We start from the raw sequence: 18,297 nt of genomic DNA, 5'->3' as shown, positions 1-18,297 counted from the left end.
GGATCGAACCTAGGACCGTCGTGATGACAGTCGGCAGTCCTACCCCTTGACTACGGAATCGGTGGCCGAAATTAACCTGTCCGAACGATTATTTAAATAAACATCCGTCCGCTACTCGTAGAGGGCTCAAACGTTTGTTTGTAAACAAATCGCGAGCTTCGCATTATTTCAGCTAAATTAAGTAGCGAGTAAGATAATTTACGAGAGTGCTCTACCAAAGAGGGGAGCTTTATAAAATATATTTATAGTCATCGACATACAGACCTGTTTCGTTGTTTCACAACTCATCAGTGCCGCTAGACTAACACCTCTCCCAAGCCGAGGATTGAACCTAGGACCGTCGTGATGACAGTCGGCAGTCCTACCCCTTGACTACGGAATCGGTGGCCGAAATTAACCTGTCCGAACGATTATTTAAATAAACATCCGTCCGCTACTCGTAGAGGGCTCAAACGTTTGTTTGTAAACAAATCGCGAGCTTCGCATTATTTCAGCTAAATTAAGTAGCGAGTAAGATAATTTACGAGAGTGCTCTACCAAAGAGGGGAGCTTTATAAAATATATTTATAGTCATCGACATACAGACCTGTTTCGTTGTTTCACAACTCATCAGTGCCGCTAGACTAACACCTCTCCTAAGCCGAGGATCGAACCTAGGACCGTCGTGATGACAGTCGGCAGATATATATATATATATATATATATATAAAAGAGTGTAGCCATCAACAATTGTGGGTTTTTTTTTAATTTTTCATCATATTTTTATTTTAAAATATTTTTATAACGCGTTTCGAGCTTAGGGTGTGCTCTCTACAGATGTTTTACTTTTCAAACCCCCATTTTAAAGAAAAACTTTTTACGAAAACATCTGAAGAGAGCACACCCTAAGCTTGAAACGCGTTATAAAAATATTTTGAAATAAAAATATGATGAAAAACTTTAAAAAAAAAAAACACAATTGTTGATGGCTACACTCTTTTAAATATACATTTTTTTCTCTCGTCAGAACTACACAACCATCACTTTAAATATATATATATATATATATATATATATATATATATATATATATATATATATATATATACTTGTAGCCGAATTGAACATTGAAATGCTCATATCTTTGGTTCTATGGAAAAAAAATACATAAAAATTCGAAGACTTTTTGAAGATTATAATACTATTCTATGGTTAAAATTTTGTGACGATTGATAAAAAAGAACCTATATTTTCAACACAATAAAATATGCCTAAATTTGCCTATATTTGTATATATAGTGTCCTGGCAGGCCAGCTTTAGTTTTGCTGCTTTGAGATGAATTTTGCTTAGAGTTGTTTTGCTTGGTTATCTCCCCTGTGGCTTTGCCAGGCCATTAATATATTTTTTAACCCTATAAAAATGGGCAACAGTTATAACCGTTGACAGTGCTTTATATAAAATTGAAGGTTGAATTAAATTTGTTCTTATTTTTGCATTAAGTACTAATTCTATTAAATCCCTGTTAGATCACAATTGTGCATCAAACGGATACCATAATACTAAGTTCGTTATACCTTATCATAAAAAGGTCCATACAAAATTTCAGCCAGATCGGCCGGTAGTTTCTGAGAAATCTTCTAGAATAAATGTGCTATTGTAATTATTAATCCCTATTAAACAGACAGCATTATACTTAGTTCACGGCACCTTATCATAAATAATAAAAGTCCATACAAAATTTCAGCTAGTTTTTGAGAAAATTTGCAATCAGTTTTTGAAATTTGCAATCAGTTTTTTAAAATAGTCAACCATATAGGAGCCTATTCGTGACCAGACACACACACACACACATACACACACACAGACATTCAGCTTTATATTAAAGATATATAATATAAAGCTGAATGTCTGTGTGTATGTGTGTGTGTGTGTGGTCACGAATAGGCTCCTATATGGTTGACTATTTTAAAAAACGTATTACATATAATGATAGAAAATGTATCGAGACACGGGAATGGGTATGTTTGATCTGGCAGAACGGTGGTTCATTAAAATTGTGGGGTCTGCGTTCGTGCCTGGTCCACAAAGTATGGAAATAAAAAATTTAAAAATTTAAAAAAAAACGTTTACAAGTGTTTTTGATATAGATGTACATAAGAATACTTTGATAAGTATGTTTTAACATAAATAGGGATGGTATAATAAAATTGTGAGGTCTGCGTTCGCGCCTGGCCTCCATAGAATGGAAATAGGCACAAACTTTAATAAAACTTTTCATATCTATCTGCATAATTATACTTTGATAATTATGTTTCAGTTTGAAGAAATATGGTATAATAAAATTATGGGGTGTTCGTCCGCGCCTGACTTCCACAGAATGGAAATATGTCACAAATTTTAACAAGGTTTTTTAATATAGATCCACAGAATATTGTGATAAGTGTTTCAGTGTGAACAGGTATGGTATAATAAATTATGGGATTTATCTATTTTATTTTTATTTTCATCATATTTTGATTTGGTTTTGATACCCCAAAATTCAACCCAAATCTACAACCCTTCCTTTTCATAACCTATCATACTTTCATAAATCAGAGTCCATTTTCTGTAGGCTGTTTTTAAATCTAGTCAATGACGGGTACTTTTGTTAGTATAATATAAAGCTGAACGTCTGTGTGTGTTTCTGGTCACGAATAGGCTCCTATATGGTTGACTATTATAGAAAACGGATCACATATAATGATAGATGATGTATCGAGACACAGGAATGGGATGTTTGATCTGGCATAATGGTGATTCATTAAAATTGTGGGGTCTGCGTACACGCCCGGTCCACAAAGTATGGAAATAAAAAATTTAAAAGTTAAAAAAAAAAAAACGTTTACAAGTGTTTTTGATATAGATGTACATAATAATACTTTGATAAGTATGTTTCAACTTAAATAGGGATGGTATAATAAAATTGTGGGGTCTGCGTTCGCGCCTGGCCTCCATAGAATGGAAATAGGCACAAACTTTAATAAAGACTTTTCATATCTATCTGCATAATTATACTTTGATAATTATGTTTCAGTTTGAAGAAATATGGTATAATAAAATTATGGGGGTGTTCGTTCGCGCCTGACCTCCATAGAATGGAAATATGTCACAAAGTTTAACAAGGTTTTTTTAATATAGATCCACAGAATATTGTGATAAGTGTTTCAGTGTGAACAAGTATGGATAAATAACTTATGGGGGTTTATTTATTTTATTTTTATTTTCATCATATTTTGCTTTGGTTTTGATACCCCCAAATTCAAAGCTATCTCTTTACAACCCTTCCTTTTCATAACCGATCATACTTTCATAAATCAGAGTCCATTTTCTGTAGGCCGTTTTTGAACCCAATCAACGACGGGCACTTTTGCTGGTATATATATATATATATATATATATATATATATATATATATATATATATATATATATATATATATATATATATATATACAGTGGCACAAATAAGAAAGACCGCACTTGTCATTTTATCAAAAACCGCAAATTTAAGCTAAATTTAATGTAACTGTTCAAATAACCTATACCTCATTTGATTCGTCTTTTATTCCTCTATAATTTTACGTGTTCATATTTGACTCTTAATTAAAGTATCCTAGTGTTCACGTATCTCCTCTCCTCCTTACTCCCCAAAGCAAGTAATTTTAACATGACCCCTTGGCAGCTATTTTTACAGGCTAAAAATCAAATTGAAAGTGTTCCCAAGGTTTAAATACCCTATATATCAAGTTTTAAATCTGTAGACCAAATTTCAAAGAGGAGTTTAGTAGTGATGTTTCACACACACACACACACACACACACATACACAAACACACACACAAACGAGGTCACTTCTATATAGATATAGGTATATATATATAAAAACGTGTCGTTTTCATCCTAAATTTTACACAAGTATGCAGAATCTAGAAATTATGCATAAAATAATTAAATTAATCCAATAAGAAACCATAAAAAATTAATCAATGAATGCTCATTTTTCAAAGGAATATGCAAATTAGTCAACCTTCAAGAAGTTGCTTGCATATCCATAACTGATTATATTAAGAAATTCGTTTTATTAATTTTCAAATAGAAAAAGTATCTGACCTGGGATCATGGTATGGTGTCTATTCTGATGCTACATATAAATTAATTTGTCTTTAGTCGATGGATGGGAGGCTCTTCTATACAACGTAAATTTTTATTTCTGCCTACTTCCAGAGTGGGGAGTTGGTTTTCTCTCACGTTAAAAACGATCTTGTGTCACATTTTGCTGTTTTGGAAAAGTTGATAAATACCAATCGAAAAAGTAGGCTTTTAATATCATTTACACAGTGAGAAAAACTCAACTTCACACACACACACACACACACACACACACACATATACTAGCATGGGTGGCCGGCGTTGCCCGGGTGTTTGGAGGTATGGGTTGAGCAAAAAAAAAAAAGTGGTAGTAGGAAGACAGGCTCGAACCCATACCACGAAGGAGGAAAAGAACGGGAAAAACGTGACGTCTTTGCTGTTACGACAATGGCCAAACCGGAAGTGACATAGGTTTAAATTAAGGCTAGACAATCGAAAAGAGGGGATGACTTTCGAAAATATCGGCGAAAAAAGCGACCTCTCCCAGTTGAAAAGTGTCCAGTTGAGAATGAAGAAATTAATGTTTTTAGCCTATTTTTCAGTATTTGTCATCTGAATAGTCGAGCTTCAAAACAATACTGATCTTGTGAAAATCCGTCGCCTCTGTCGAAAGTTTTAGGCAGACATGCAAACATACATACATACATTTATATATTGGTAGCTCAAATCTTCGACCCAAACCAATTAAAAAGCTTGCCCTATCTTTGAATACCCTTTATGTAAAATTTCAAATGTTTAGACCAGAAATTGTCTGAGTAATTTGGTAGAGACCGCAGAGGTCAAATTTTGAAAAATTTTGACCCCTATTATGACCCCTTAACATTTATTGTTTTGAGTTCAAATCAAGTTATTAAGTTAGATCCATGTCCAAGGAACCTATATCTAAAATTTCAAGTGTTTAGACCCAAAATTGGCGGAGGAGTTTGGTAGAGTTCTCAAAGTTCAAACCGTTGAACTTTGACCCCTTAACAGCCAAATTTCTGGCCGAAAACGGATTACAAAGATTTTCCCAAATCTCAGTACCCTGTATATCAAATTTTGAGTCTGTAGACTGAAAATTGACAGTTATTGTGTAGGGAAATGTACACAGGCAGACAGACAGACACTTTCACTTTTATAGATATATATAGATAGATAAATATTTCTACTATTATATAAAAGTCATTTTGTGTGTGTATGTGTGTAGGTGTGTGTGTGTGCATGTGTGTGTGTTTGTCCGTGTGTGAGTTCCTTCGTCATAGGTTCCAAAACGGCCGAACCTATCTTTTGCAAATTTCACATAAAGGTAATTTATATGTCTGACGGTGTTCTTAGATATGTTTTGTATGGAAATTCATCCGATAAGTATCAAAAATCGAAAAAATCCGATCTCAAAAACAATCCCTCTATAGATAAAAAAGAATAATTTTTATAGGGGAATATTGTACGTTACACCAGCCATTTTTTACAAATTAGTCCACCAGGCAAATTATTACTCATATTGTTAGCATACTGTACAACCGGCCAATGCCGGAAGCTGCACTTCAATTTCTTGTTCTCTGTCAGTGGAGGAGAAGTCCTTCACGACTGAGACAATTTTTAATTTTTGTTCCTTTTCTCTATGTTAAAAAACGACTCTGGTGTCTAACTCTGTCCCGTGGGGAGGCATTGTAAATAGGGACCAGCTAGTACATATTTATATATACTCGTGCTGGTCAAAAAAATAGAACATCATGTTTTTTGGCGCTAAATTCTTATTGTAAACGATCTGTGAGATGTAATTGGTGCTAAAATATCCCTATCATGCTAAACTAACTGAAATAGTTGTTTTACGACATAATTTTTTTTCATATCAATTGCAATGTCAGTTTTTGAATATTTCGTGTTTCAAAATAATAGAACAATGCAGGTGAGTAAACAAAATAGTTTTTTTATTAACACAAATACAAATAAAATTAATCAATATTTAGGAGCAGCACCTTTTGCCTTGATAACAGCATCAATTCGCCGGGGCATGGAATCAACAAGCTTCTCGCAATTCTGTGTAGACACTGAATCCCATGTGTTCTGGATTGCTTCCTCTTCATCTAGTCCCACAAGGCTTCAATAACGTTCAAATCTGGCGAGTTTGCCGGCCATTCAAGAACAGGGATTAATCGTTCTCACAGCCAGGAAGACGTGGTCTTAGCAGAGTGTGCCGGTGCCAAGTCATGTTGAAAAATGATGTCTGTAGCCTCCCTGTAAAACTGGTTATCCAACACTGGCAGTAAATTAGCTTCCAGTATATATTGGTACACTTTTGCGTTTACAGTTCCTTTGATGAAGCATAAATTACCAACACCTTTAGCACTCATACAGCCCCAAACCATGCAAGACTGCGGGAACTTCACAGACTTCTTAACGCATTCTTGGTGATACCGTTCCGTGGTTCTTCGCCAAACACGTGGCCCTTGGTTGCCGAAGGAGATACAAAATCGAGACTCATCTGAAAAGATCACACACCGCCATTCGTCTGCAGTCCAGGTTTGGTGAGCAGTTGCCCATCACAGCCTCTTCAACATCTGCTTTTTGTTAAGGAGCGGTTTGGTGGCAGCTATACGATTTCGGTATCCCAGTTGCCGGAGCCTTCGGTAGGTAGTGCTTCTCGAAACGTTAGCACCAGAAGCCTGTTTCCACACTTCAGTGATGTGACTTGTTGATTGGAATCGACTTTTCTTTGCCACCTTGTCCAGTGCCCGCTCTTGTCTTTCGGTGGTGCCTTTCTTTCGTCCGCATTTCTTGCGATTGCTGTTGGAAACACCCTCAGCACCTTTCCGGAGCACTTTGGTCACCACCGATCTTGAACATCCTAACTTGATTGCGATTTCCATGTGCGTCTTTCCTTCTGCCCACAAATCAAAGATACGCTGCTTCTCAGACAACGATATGTCATTAGAGCGACCCATAATGATAAAGTATTATTAAATCGCTTTCAAAATCTTTTTAAACATGTAAAACCTGCGTAGAGCGAGAGCTTCTTTTTTTCTGACTTGGCAAAAAGCAAATGGCGGCCTCCAATGTTTCAACTTGTAACCAGACTCAGGGGAAGTCACCCTCATTGGTATCTTTCCAAGAGGAGTCCATGCTACTATCATGATGTGTAAGGGGGGGGGGTAACTGGTTGGGCCTCTACAAAACAATATTTGCATTTTTTTTTTAGTTTAAGATTACTCAACGACAAAATGTTCTATTAAATTGAAACGTTGACTTTTCTAATGTGACAATAAAGTACTCATTGTCTGCCATATGCACCTCCTCAAATTATTAAAAATAGTTGCAATTGTTATTTATATATAAGATATCTCGCCTGTACAATTTACAAGTCGAAAATTATCCCAAACGGAATGATTTTACAGTTTTATACATATGTTCTATTTTTTGACCAGCACGAGTATATATATATATATATATATATATATATATATATATATACTGTGTGTGCAAAATCAAGACTTCAAGACAAGGTGTTGATGGCAACAAAAAGTGTATTTCATTTTATGTTACAATTATTTCAATGTCTAGTTCGACAATTTCAAGCATTATATCGTTTGAAAATTTTCAAAAACCAGCATTTCTTCAAGATTTATGAATAAACACACTTTAGGCAATGTAGCATTTTTTGAATAGAAAGAAAAAAAGGCGGGAGGATCTCTAACGGGGAAAGCATGGGATATATTTAAAAAGAAATTCTCTTTTTTTAAATGGCTTAGGGCTCCTCGTAAAAACTTCACATAACGCTGTTCTTAAATAAGGATATGAAAATTAGGCGATACATTAATATTTAAATGGGCTTTTCTGTAACCACAACCAAAGTAAATGCTTCTCGCATGCTTTTCCCATTAGGGATCCCCCCCCTCCCGCCATTTTTTCTTTCTATTCAAAAAATGCTACATTGCCTAAAGTGTGTTTATTCATAAAGTCTGAAGAAATGCTGGTTTTTGAAAATTTTCACACAATATAATGCTTGAAATTGTCGAACTAGATATTGAAACAATTGTAACATAAAATGAAATACACTTTTTGTTGCCATCAACACATTGTCTTGAAGTCTTAATTTTGCACACACAGTATATTTATGCTCAATTATGAAATGTGATAATTTTGTAGCTTAATCCTTAAGTCAACCATTTTTGGCTTAAAACCTATTGATATATGAAATTTACTGAATTACACGAACTCAGTATATTACATATAAGTCTCTCTCTCCCTCTCTCTCTCTCTCTCTCTCTCTCTCTCTCTCTATATATATATATATATATATATATATATATATATATATATATATATACAGAGAGAAAGAGTGAGAGAGACAGAGAGAGACAGAGAGAGAGAGAGAGAGATTAAGTTGAATATGAAAGGAACTTGGTCAAAAGCTAATGTTGAATATTTTGCTGAACAAGAATAAAGAAGGAAATATAAGTATTCTCTATGTCTTGCCTGACAAGGCTTCTTTACACAGACATTCGATTTGAACAAGACTTTTAAATAGATTTGCCTAATAGATCTTGAGATCCTGTCTGGCTGATACATTTTTCTCTCAAATATTGTCTACTGTTTTCGGGGTTTTTTTTTTGTTTTTCGTTTTTTTTTGGGGGGGGGGGGTTATGAGTAGCGGAATTCATCTTAAGCTTTGATTATCTGCCCTTTGTTGATGTCTGCACAACAAACAAAAAAATCTAAAAATATTCTTCCTCATTTTTTTATTTTTTCTGTATCTTCTCAGCCCTCTTCCCAAACTCCAATCTCTTTTTTTTTCCTTTTTTTTTTTTTCATAACATCATTGCTTTTGTAAATCCATTCTGTTCTGAAAGTTTTCCATTTTCTCTGAGGATTCTTCACTCACAAAGTTTTCTTCAGATCTTCGATAAATCTTTCCAGAATTCATGTCCAAACATTTCTATCAGTCAGTCAGTTGACTTGTCACATTTTAGTTTATAGTATAACTTTCATCATCAATTGAATGAATTCACACGCTATTTTAGATGCAACCAAGCATCTCTATAAAAATGCCTGTCCGTCAACCGGTCTAACATACTTAAGTTTAACATTCATTTTCGTTAGTCTGTCATACCTATGTTTGAAATACTAATATTTTAAATTTAATTATCGTCGTTAATGTTTAAATTTGAAATAGCATTTTCATTGGTCTGTTGCACTTAAGATTAAAATAGAATTTTCAGTGAGCTATCATACTTATGTTTAAAATAGCATTTTCATTGGTTTACTTAAGTTAAAAATTTAATTATTGCCGGTCTGTCATGTTTCAATTTGAAATAGCATTTCTATTGGTTTGTTCTTCTTAAGTTTGAAATAGCATTTTATAAAGCTGTTCTTAAGTTTGAATAGCATTTTCATTCGGCTGTTCTATTTTATTTTGAAAAAGCATTTTAATTCGTCTGTTCTACTTAAGTTTGAAATAGAATTTGAGATAAATTTTCATTAATCTGTTCTACTTAAGTTTGAAAAAATATTTTCATTAATCTGTTCTACTTAAGTTTGAAAAAATCTGTTCTACTTAAGTTTGAAATATTCTACTTAAGTTTTAAATAACATTTTCATTAATCTGTTATACTTAAGTTTGAAATCGCATTTTTATTAATCTGTTCTACTTAAGTTTTAAATAACATTTTCATTAATCTGTTCTACTTAAGTTTGAAATAGCATTTTTTATTGGTTTACTTATGTTTGTGATTTTATATTAGTTCGTCTGTCATGTTTCAGTTATAAATAACATTTTCATCCTAAAACGCACAGATTAAATGGACACATATTAAGATTTGCAGTTTAATAGCCAATGACTTCGAACATTTACAAGAACAAATAGTAGTGTAATCTTTTCGCCAATCGCTGTTGTTGTATAACGAATTTTCTCATTCAAATCTCTATGGTCCTGGATATGACCTAAAACTATATCCGATGGTGAGGGCCCCACCTTGCTGGCCTTGGGGAGTGTGGAGCCACCCTTTAATTGCCATTGCTCCCAGGTCCACTCTGACCCGGAGTGGTAGTACCTGTTAGGGTCCCAACTATGGGTTAAATAGAATCTGACTTTAAAAAAAATATATACTCCATTAAAAATCGTTCCTCAAAATAACTAGATTCGGCATTAAATAACCTGAAAAAGGTTGATATGCCGTAAAACAAAAACAACCAACTAATCAAATCTCTATATATAAAGAACGAAATTTGTCCGTTTGTCTGTCTCTGTGTCTGCAAACTACTTTTAGGCTTATTATAGAGGTCAATCACTTTTTGTTGGCACTTGGAAAGTGCTGCTACTCCAGTCATTGAGGGATCAGTTTTACAACTAAGAAAATAGATATGGGCAAAGAAAAGAAGACAAACACAAACGATTGTAAAATAAAGGTTGCATTTATTGCACCATCGATACAAGAGGAAATTATGAACAAAAACCGAAAGAATGTTGTACTGTCAGGTTCCATATATTACGGCGTCAGAATGAAGTTCTAATATTCGTTCTGTATAACATTGAGGTGTGTACATTATGTATGTGTGTCTAACTCGTGTATCGTTATGTGGTATAAAACTTACGACAACAGATACATTTTATCAACGGACATGTTAATAATAGTTCTTTGGGGCTGTAACATCAGGCCAATTGGAAAAACATACCTGGTTTGTCCCTGATCTTCTTTGACGGATCCTCAGAAAAGCTCCCAATGAATCAACAAATTTCGGGTTTATATATTATTTAATTGGAATCCATTAATGAGATGAGTATTATTTATCAATTTATTTATTGTGGACTATTAACCTCATCTTTCTTAGTTGTTGTTTCACGACATTCTGGCCAACTATTCCTCTGGCCTTCATCAGGTGGTAACTACGACAGGATAGGAACTCCGAATCTCCTAACTGCATCCTCAGCAATTACTATTGAAGGCTGTAATTGCTGAGAATGCAGTTAAGAGATTCAGCGTTCCTATCCAGTCATGGTTACCATCTGACGAAAGCCAGAGGAATAGTTGGCCAGAATGTAGTAAAACAACAACTAAAAAGGATGAGAATAATAGTCCACAATAAATAAATTAATAAATCTCGGGTTGTCTTTTCAACAACTTTTATTACTGATGTTTCCCCATTGGAAAGCTGCTAATGGTCCTAGACTAACGCATTTTTATTGCCTCTACTGGAAGCCATTATCATCTGACTCGATCCGCTCTCCCTCTCACTCCCGATTCTTGATACTTAAATTAATTATTTAGTTAGTTTGAAGAGATCATTTGACCATTTGAGGGAGCGATTTGCTCCCCATTGGGGAGGTTGAGACCCCCCCCCCTGAGCCCTGAGGGAGGCCGAGTAAATATGCTAAGATTGTCTGTTAACCGTTAATTGAATCCCGGACAGCGGCGGGTATCAAAAGTGATATACTTGCACTTGAGAGAAAGAGATATAAATTTATGTCTCTGTCTATGATATTTATCCGGCCTCCCTCAGGGCCCAGGGGGGGTCTCCACCTCCCCAATGGGGAGCAAATCGCTCCCTCAAATGTTCATGTCACAAAAGGGCTCCCATCTGAACCTCACACTTGATTTCATTACGATTTGAATTTATATCCGAGGGATCTTTTAAGAATAGACGTTGTCCTTTTTATAGCTTTCTACAGCTTGGTCTTTCAGGGATTGTTCCCAAGTATTTCTTAAGAATAATTTTCGTTAGGCAAGTTGCTCCAACTACAACCGGTATAATGTTTATTTCGTTCACAGAACATGTTTTAAAATCATTTTTGAGGTTTTGTTATCTTTTCCTGTTTGGCTCTATTAAGGCAATAATCATTTCGAATGGTGACATGAAAAATAAGTGCAACCTTTTCAGGTTTGTTCTATATAACAATGTCTGACTTGATGGCCTTTTTTTTATGTATTTTCCCACCTTTATATCTTTATCATAAAATATTGTCAGCTTTTTTTTTTTTAATTCTAAGCCATTTTAGTTTCAAAAGAAAAGAGAAAAGAAATGTTGTCTCAAACAAAACGGCAGTATCAACCCAGAGAAGCTTTGAATTCTAAAAGCTAAGACGAAGACAAAAAAATAGTTTCCATTAGGTAGTCAATTCGAAAAAATCCTGAAGAGCAAAGTTCCTTCTTGTGTGAAGAACAAAAAGTATGTGCAGAATTCTAAAATATTCACCATGTTTTATGAAGTGATTCCGGTTTCTGATTGGTCGGTAGCAGAGCGTTTTTCAATTTCATTGGCCAGTTTCTATCATTCCTGTCTATGAATAAAACCTTCCAATTTTTTGTAACCATACTCTTCTCCATTTATTTACTGCAGACAATTATCCCCATCGTTTCGGCCAACTATTCTTTTGGCCTTTGTCAGGTGGTTAACCACGATGCGATAGGATTAACCACCTGATGAAGGTCAAAGGAATAGTTGGTCGAAATGTTGTGAAACAAGAATAAAAAGATGAGGATAATAGTCTGCAATAAATAAAATTAATAAATAATACAAATTACTCATCTCAATAAGAATTCCAATTAATTGAATAACGTACTCTTTTCATTCTACCAAGAGTATTACATCTTTTCATGTTTGGTGTTATCAGTGGTCATTCATGTTTCCAGATATTTGACGATCTGGCAAGCTGCATCTCTCCGCAGATCTTCCAAAAGAGGTATTTACATACTTTGACGTTAACAGTGTAAAGGTCCCTTCCAATAGAATTTGGAATCCACGCATTAGATGGCTCAGGAACGTGAGTGACAACACGTCACCCTAATTCTCCAACACTACCCTGACCCTTTGTTTTTGTTCTTCATTATAAGCAGTAAATTTTGGCTGTTTTATTTTGGTGGTAATTTAATGCCAGATCCAGGCAGTTCAGTAAAAGATATTTTGCTGATCTTCAAACATTTGTCAAGAAAATTGTTTTGGGATGGGGGGGGGGGGGGCATATATTAGGTCAGTGCAAAAGATTTTTGCCGATTGAATATTTTTTTTGTAAATGAGAATTTTTTTTTTTAATCTGTCTTCATAACGATAACAATCTTTTACTCTTTATAATTTAATTTCATCTGTCAACCAGAGTATAGATGTTTTGTTTGTAAAATTTTTTAGACTTTGATGTAAAATATGAATCTAACTTATGTTAAATCTCCTTTTGTGATGTTAACCTAAGGCCATCAGGAGTAAAGGTCAAGCCCAAAAGCTTGTCAAAACATGAGGCCTCCCCAAGACGAGAGCCATTCATTTCAGTTGATGCTAGATGGGGATCAAAGCATTGATGATGTAAAGATAAAAGCTTGTTTTTTTGAGCAGCAAAATAGCTGTTCACTTTATATTTAACCTTCTGCATGTTAATAGAGTAAAGGAAGCAAGAAAACGGGAGGGAATTCCAAAGTCCAGCAGTTTGAGATAAAAAAAACTATTAGAGTAGAAAGCTTCTAGAGATCTCTACAGTGTAGGGCTGGAATTTTGATGTTTATCGGGTTTTTACATCCCATGCTGCATACTTACCCCCCTCCCCATTTTTTTTCATTTATAACGAGAGGGAAAACTATCTTTAATTTAATTTTAATTTTTTTCCTGGAGGAGTGAAACCTCATTTAAGTATATACTTATTATTTTAAGTACTAACTCAATTAATCCTAACTACCCATGTGGGGGCACAGAAATACCTGGGTTAGAACCCAGGCGTGGGGGCTATATCATTTGGTTTTGATGGACCTGTAGATCTTGTCAGGTTATCCATCTAGGAGACGGAAAACTCTGATATTAAAACATCTGTTACTGACCTCGTCGTACGTCATGACACCAAACAAATAGGGTACAGAAGAGGCCTCCTTAATCCTGTTCGAGAATCTTCCTGGTGACTCAAACAAATATTTCATTAGTATTATTATTATCATTATGGTGGTGGTGGTATCATCCTTAGTAGTAGTAGTAGTAGTAGTAGTAGTAGTAGTAGTTATATTTGGTCCCTTCTGAAATTTCCATTGTAAGTTTATTACATTTTTGCAAAAATTAAAGCAGTGCTGACTGCTGGTCGTCGTCGTCGTCGTCGTCGTCGTCGTCGTCGTCATCATCATCATCATCATCATCATCATCGTTGTCGTCCTTAAGAGCTTGTCTTTCTTTCTTTCCATCTTTCGCGACATGACGTCATTTATACTCATGCCAATATATCCGCATTCCACAACTTCAGCACAATGAACACATTGATTTTGTATATAAACTTTCCCTCGCAACGGAATGTTCTTCTATCAATAATCTATGGGGTCTTTTTAATACAAAAAAAAAAAAAAAATTATAAAAACAAAAGAGAAAAAAACAAAAAAAAATATTTTTATTACTTCGCGTTTTAGAAAATTTTGTTTGTGTTTTGTTTAATATGATGCGACAATTTTTTTGAAGTCGTTTTATTTAAACGATACAAAACAAACAAAATTCAATTCACTGAACGTTACATTTTTATCGATATTTATGCAGAATACGGACCGTGCTGAAATAATAATATTACTATTTAGAAAGCCAATCTTAACGAAGGTGGTGGGGGGCGTTTTTAAGTATTCTATACTTCTACGTTATAAATAAAATATACCATAACAATTTAATTCAAGTTGAAAATCCTATCTAAAAGATAGTACGGTTCTTATTCTGCATAATTACTTTTGGTGCTGGTTTAGAGTCGACAACAAATCAATTTTAAGAAAACAAAATGCAGTTTTAAGCAAAATGTCATGCCGAAAATAGTAATATATCCAAAAATTACAAAAATTCATCGAGTAGAAAGTTATTTCTAGAAAAAAAAAAAATTTTTTTGAAAATTGGATAAAATCGCATTTTTCTTAGATGTTATAGTAAGAAGCTAAACGCAGGGGACATAACTAGGAACGAATATTTTATATTGTTTATGGCGTGTAATATTTGTTGACTTGCGATAGACTTTTTTGTTTTACTAAAAACACAACAGCAGTTTTTCTACTCGATGAATTTTCATACTTTTTGGATATATTACTATTTTCGACATGACAGTTAAGTACGTAATATTGTTTTTGCTTAAAACGATATATTTAAAAAAATCAATTTGTCGACTATAGTTTAACAAGCATCGTACTTTTTGTCTTAGCATTGCTTTACATTTGTATAAAATAAATAAATAAATAAAATAAAAAAATTGTTTAAAAAGTTAAAATATAAAAGATATATTCGAGGGGGGGGCAAGTTCCTGTGGATTCGTGCGGGATACAGGAACTAATTAACGTCAATTATTTTCCTAAACAAAGAAATACGGCTGACGGATTCTCCTTCGGGCCAAGATCAAAGTGTAGGTAGCATCTGATGTTACTCTTAAGGTAATTTGTTCTCAGTCAACGCAGGAGAAACCGGGAAACCCTCCATACTGAGACAATTGTTATTTTTGGTCCCTACCAGAGCGCCCCTTTTGCCTTTTTGGGGAGTGGGGGTGCTGCCCCCCCCCTCCACACACACACATTAAAAACGACCTCGTGTCACATTTTGCTTTCGTGGGGAAGCAAGTAAATACCTTTTATATAGAAAAAGTAGGATCTGGCTTTCGGGCTAAGATCCAAGTGTAGTATTGGAATACGTCAGGGAGGTAACGGCTCGCATCGATGCCGAGCGCCCGTTCGTTCGCCCTCCATGAAAGGTTTGTGGACAACATGGAGCCGGCGTTCCCCAGGGAGGAAAGAATGGTTTTCCTGGCGATCCTAGCAGTAGCGCGAATGGTGATCTGAATCACGCGCCTCAAGTTGGTTTACGAAGGGACATCTATTCCGGGTCGGGATCTGATCGCTTACTTTAAACATCTGCTTAAAGTAAAGATTAGATGCGATTGGAGGAGGTTGCCTAGAGTGGAGTTTAATAAGAGGTGGGTGCACAATGCACAAGGTGTGTCAGAAACTTCGTGAAAAATATTGAATAATTCCACCGCCTGTCTTTCAAAGCTTATAACTACTCGAAAAATATAATTCAACCCCTAATTTTTTTTTTTTTTCAATTAAAGGAGCAAGTACCAAGGTTTTATTAAAAAAAAAAAAGGTTTTAAACTTCGGACTTTACAGGTAAATTTCTAAAAAACACTACTTTTTGTTGTTTTAAATTTGAATATATTATTTATTGATCTTTTATCTTCAAATGGTGAGTAAATTAATTATTTACTTTTTAATAGACATTTCAAAATGGGGGTGGGGCGTGAATTTTAAAAAAAACGTTTGTCTAAAATATTATATTCAGTTTATTGGAAAGAGCATAAAATTTCACATTGATCCTGAAAATATCGTAAAAATAGAATGATAGAAAAATTTTGATAGATTTTTAAAGTTTAAAAATTGAAAAATACTGAACTCGTAAAATTCAATTAATTTCATCACTGTTTTTTTTTTAAATAAAAAATAATATTTCTATTACTTTTTATACAACTTTAATAGTTTATTTTGGAAGTATAATCCGTAAAGAAAATAAACAACCCACCTTTAAAAGAGAAATTACAAGTTTTTTTTATATTTTATTCGCAGTTTCGTGTTAGGGGTGTCAAAAATTCCTACAAAAATTCTGATACACCTTGTGCATCCGTCGAGGAGCCAAGTTCGAATACGTGTTTCCTCCTTAAGCATGGCACAGGCGATGCTGGGTCCTTCGGAACCCATCCCGCTAGGTTAACTCTTGCCTGGTGGTATAAATGAGATCCTGGGGGGGTTTTTTGTTTGTTTTTTTGTTTTTTTTGGTATTAGAGAACCTAACCTCCGAGTCTGCCCAACCCCTTGCACCACTTGTTTATTTTTGTTATGCCCGGTCATCCCCAACTTGGTGATCACCTTCCAACCCCCTCCACATTGTTTTCACTCCCCAACTCCCATAGCAACTACCCCAATCCCCAATTATAGATTTTCCTGCCTCTTTTCGGTCCCACCGAAAAACAGTGAGAAATCTATAACATACATTTGAGAAAGGAGGGTCCGTCCTTACTAACCCTAACCCTAACCCAACTAGGTTGTTTACTTTTATTTCTGTATGAACATTTTCTTAGATTTACCCAATCCTAACCACGAACTTTTGTACATTTGGTCAAGATCAAAGTGTAGTATCTGTTCTTCAGATGATGCACTTCCATTTCTTGTTCTCTTTCGGTGGAGGATCAGGCCTTCACGACTGAGACAATTTTTCATTTTTGTACTTTTCTCCCCGTTAAAAAACGATCCTGGTGTCTAACTCTGTCCCGTGGGGAGGCATAGTAAATAGGTACACTAAATTTCAAACTTTTTTTTTTAATTAAATGAAATGGAACTTTTTATCCTCTCTCTCTCTCTCTCTCTCTCTCTCTCTCTCTCTCTCTCTCTCTCTCTCTCTCACACACACACAAACACACACACATTTTATTTTAATTATATAAAATTTTAAAAAAATGCACGCACACACAAAAACAAATTACTTTTGCAATCTTTTTTACAAATATATATAGTTTTACGAAGACGCTAGCGAATCAAGTAGGGATTACTCCATAGAGTGAATGTGGTATTGTGGTAAATGTTGCTAGTCAAGAGTAAGACTGCAAAGACTCCATAATAACTTCAGTTACTTTAGTTACAACTTACCCCGCAGGGGAGGCTTTTTCCGGCCTTCGTGCCAAGATCAAAGTGTATTATCATTATTGTTATCTTTTTTGTTTTTACACGTAAATAAAAAATAAAAAATTTTAATGTTTAAAAATTGGGTTCTAAGTAGGACGTCCCCCAGTATGAAAGGGCAAATGCGGTATTATGGTGAAAGAAGATACTAGCTAAGAGGAATTTTTTTGTTTAGTTCTAGAGTGACAAGGATGGCCAACGACCCCCATTTTTCCCCCTTTTTGAGTTGGCCTTGTGCCTAAGTTTTTTGTTCAGTTAAAACTTACATTGTAATTTTAGCTTGAATAAAGAATTTAATATCTCAAAGTGTAGTATCTGTTCCGGCAGATGCTGCAATCAAAGACCATATGTGGGGGCAACCCCACATATAAGACCATTGCTCTTGTAGCAATCAGTTATTGGTCAATGTAAGGGACCAATCGTCACTATCGAGCTCCCCTGCTCCCCGGGGAGCTGGTCCCCCTTTCCTCAATATCTCCACATTAAAAAACGGCCTTGTGCCT

The 18,297-nt window shown here is 34.8% G+C and overlaps 1 protein-coding gene across 3 annotated transcripts in view; it reads left to right on the top strand.

Moving 5' to 3' along the window:
• LOC145284457 (uncharacterized) overlaps positions 1 to 18,297 on the top strand; it is a 416,749-nt gene that overhangs the window by 297,291 nt on the left and 101,161 nt on the right. Inside the window, exon 1 of one of the 3 annotated variants that reach the window (XM_080133287.1) lies at positions 14,325 to 15,186. The exons of the other annotated variants lie outside the window; for them this stretch is intronic. The gene's annotated coding sequence lies outside the window, so the exon portion shown is untranslated. Of the gene's footprint in view, positions 1 to 14,324; positions 15,187 to 18,297 lie in introns of those variants that run through there. 3 annotated transcript variants of the gene reach the window in all.

This window comes from Euprymna scolopes, chromosome 9 (genome assembly GCF_053919585.1).
Source record: "Euprymna scolopes isolate OS-2025 chromosome 9, ASM5391958v1, whole genome shotgun sequence".
Lineage (NCBI taxonomy): Eukaryota > Metazoa > Mollusca > Cephalopoda > Sepiida > Sepiolidae > Euprymna > Euprymna scolopes.
The sequence above is the reverse complement of the archived record's forward strand: the minus strand, read 5'-3'. Positions and strand labels throughout refer to the sequence as shown.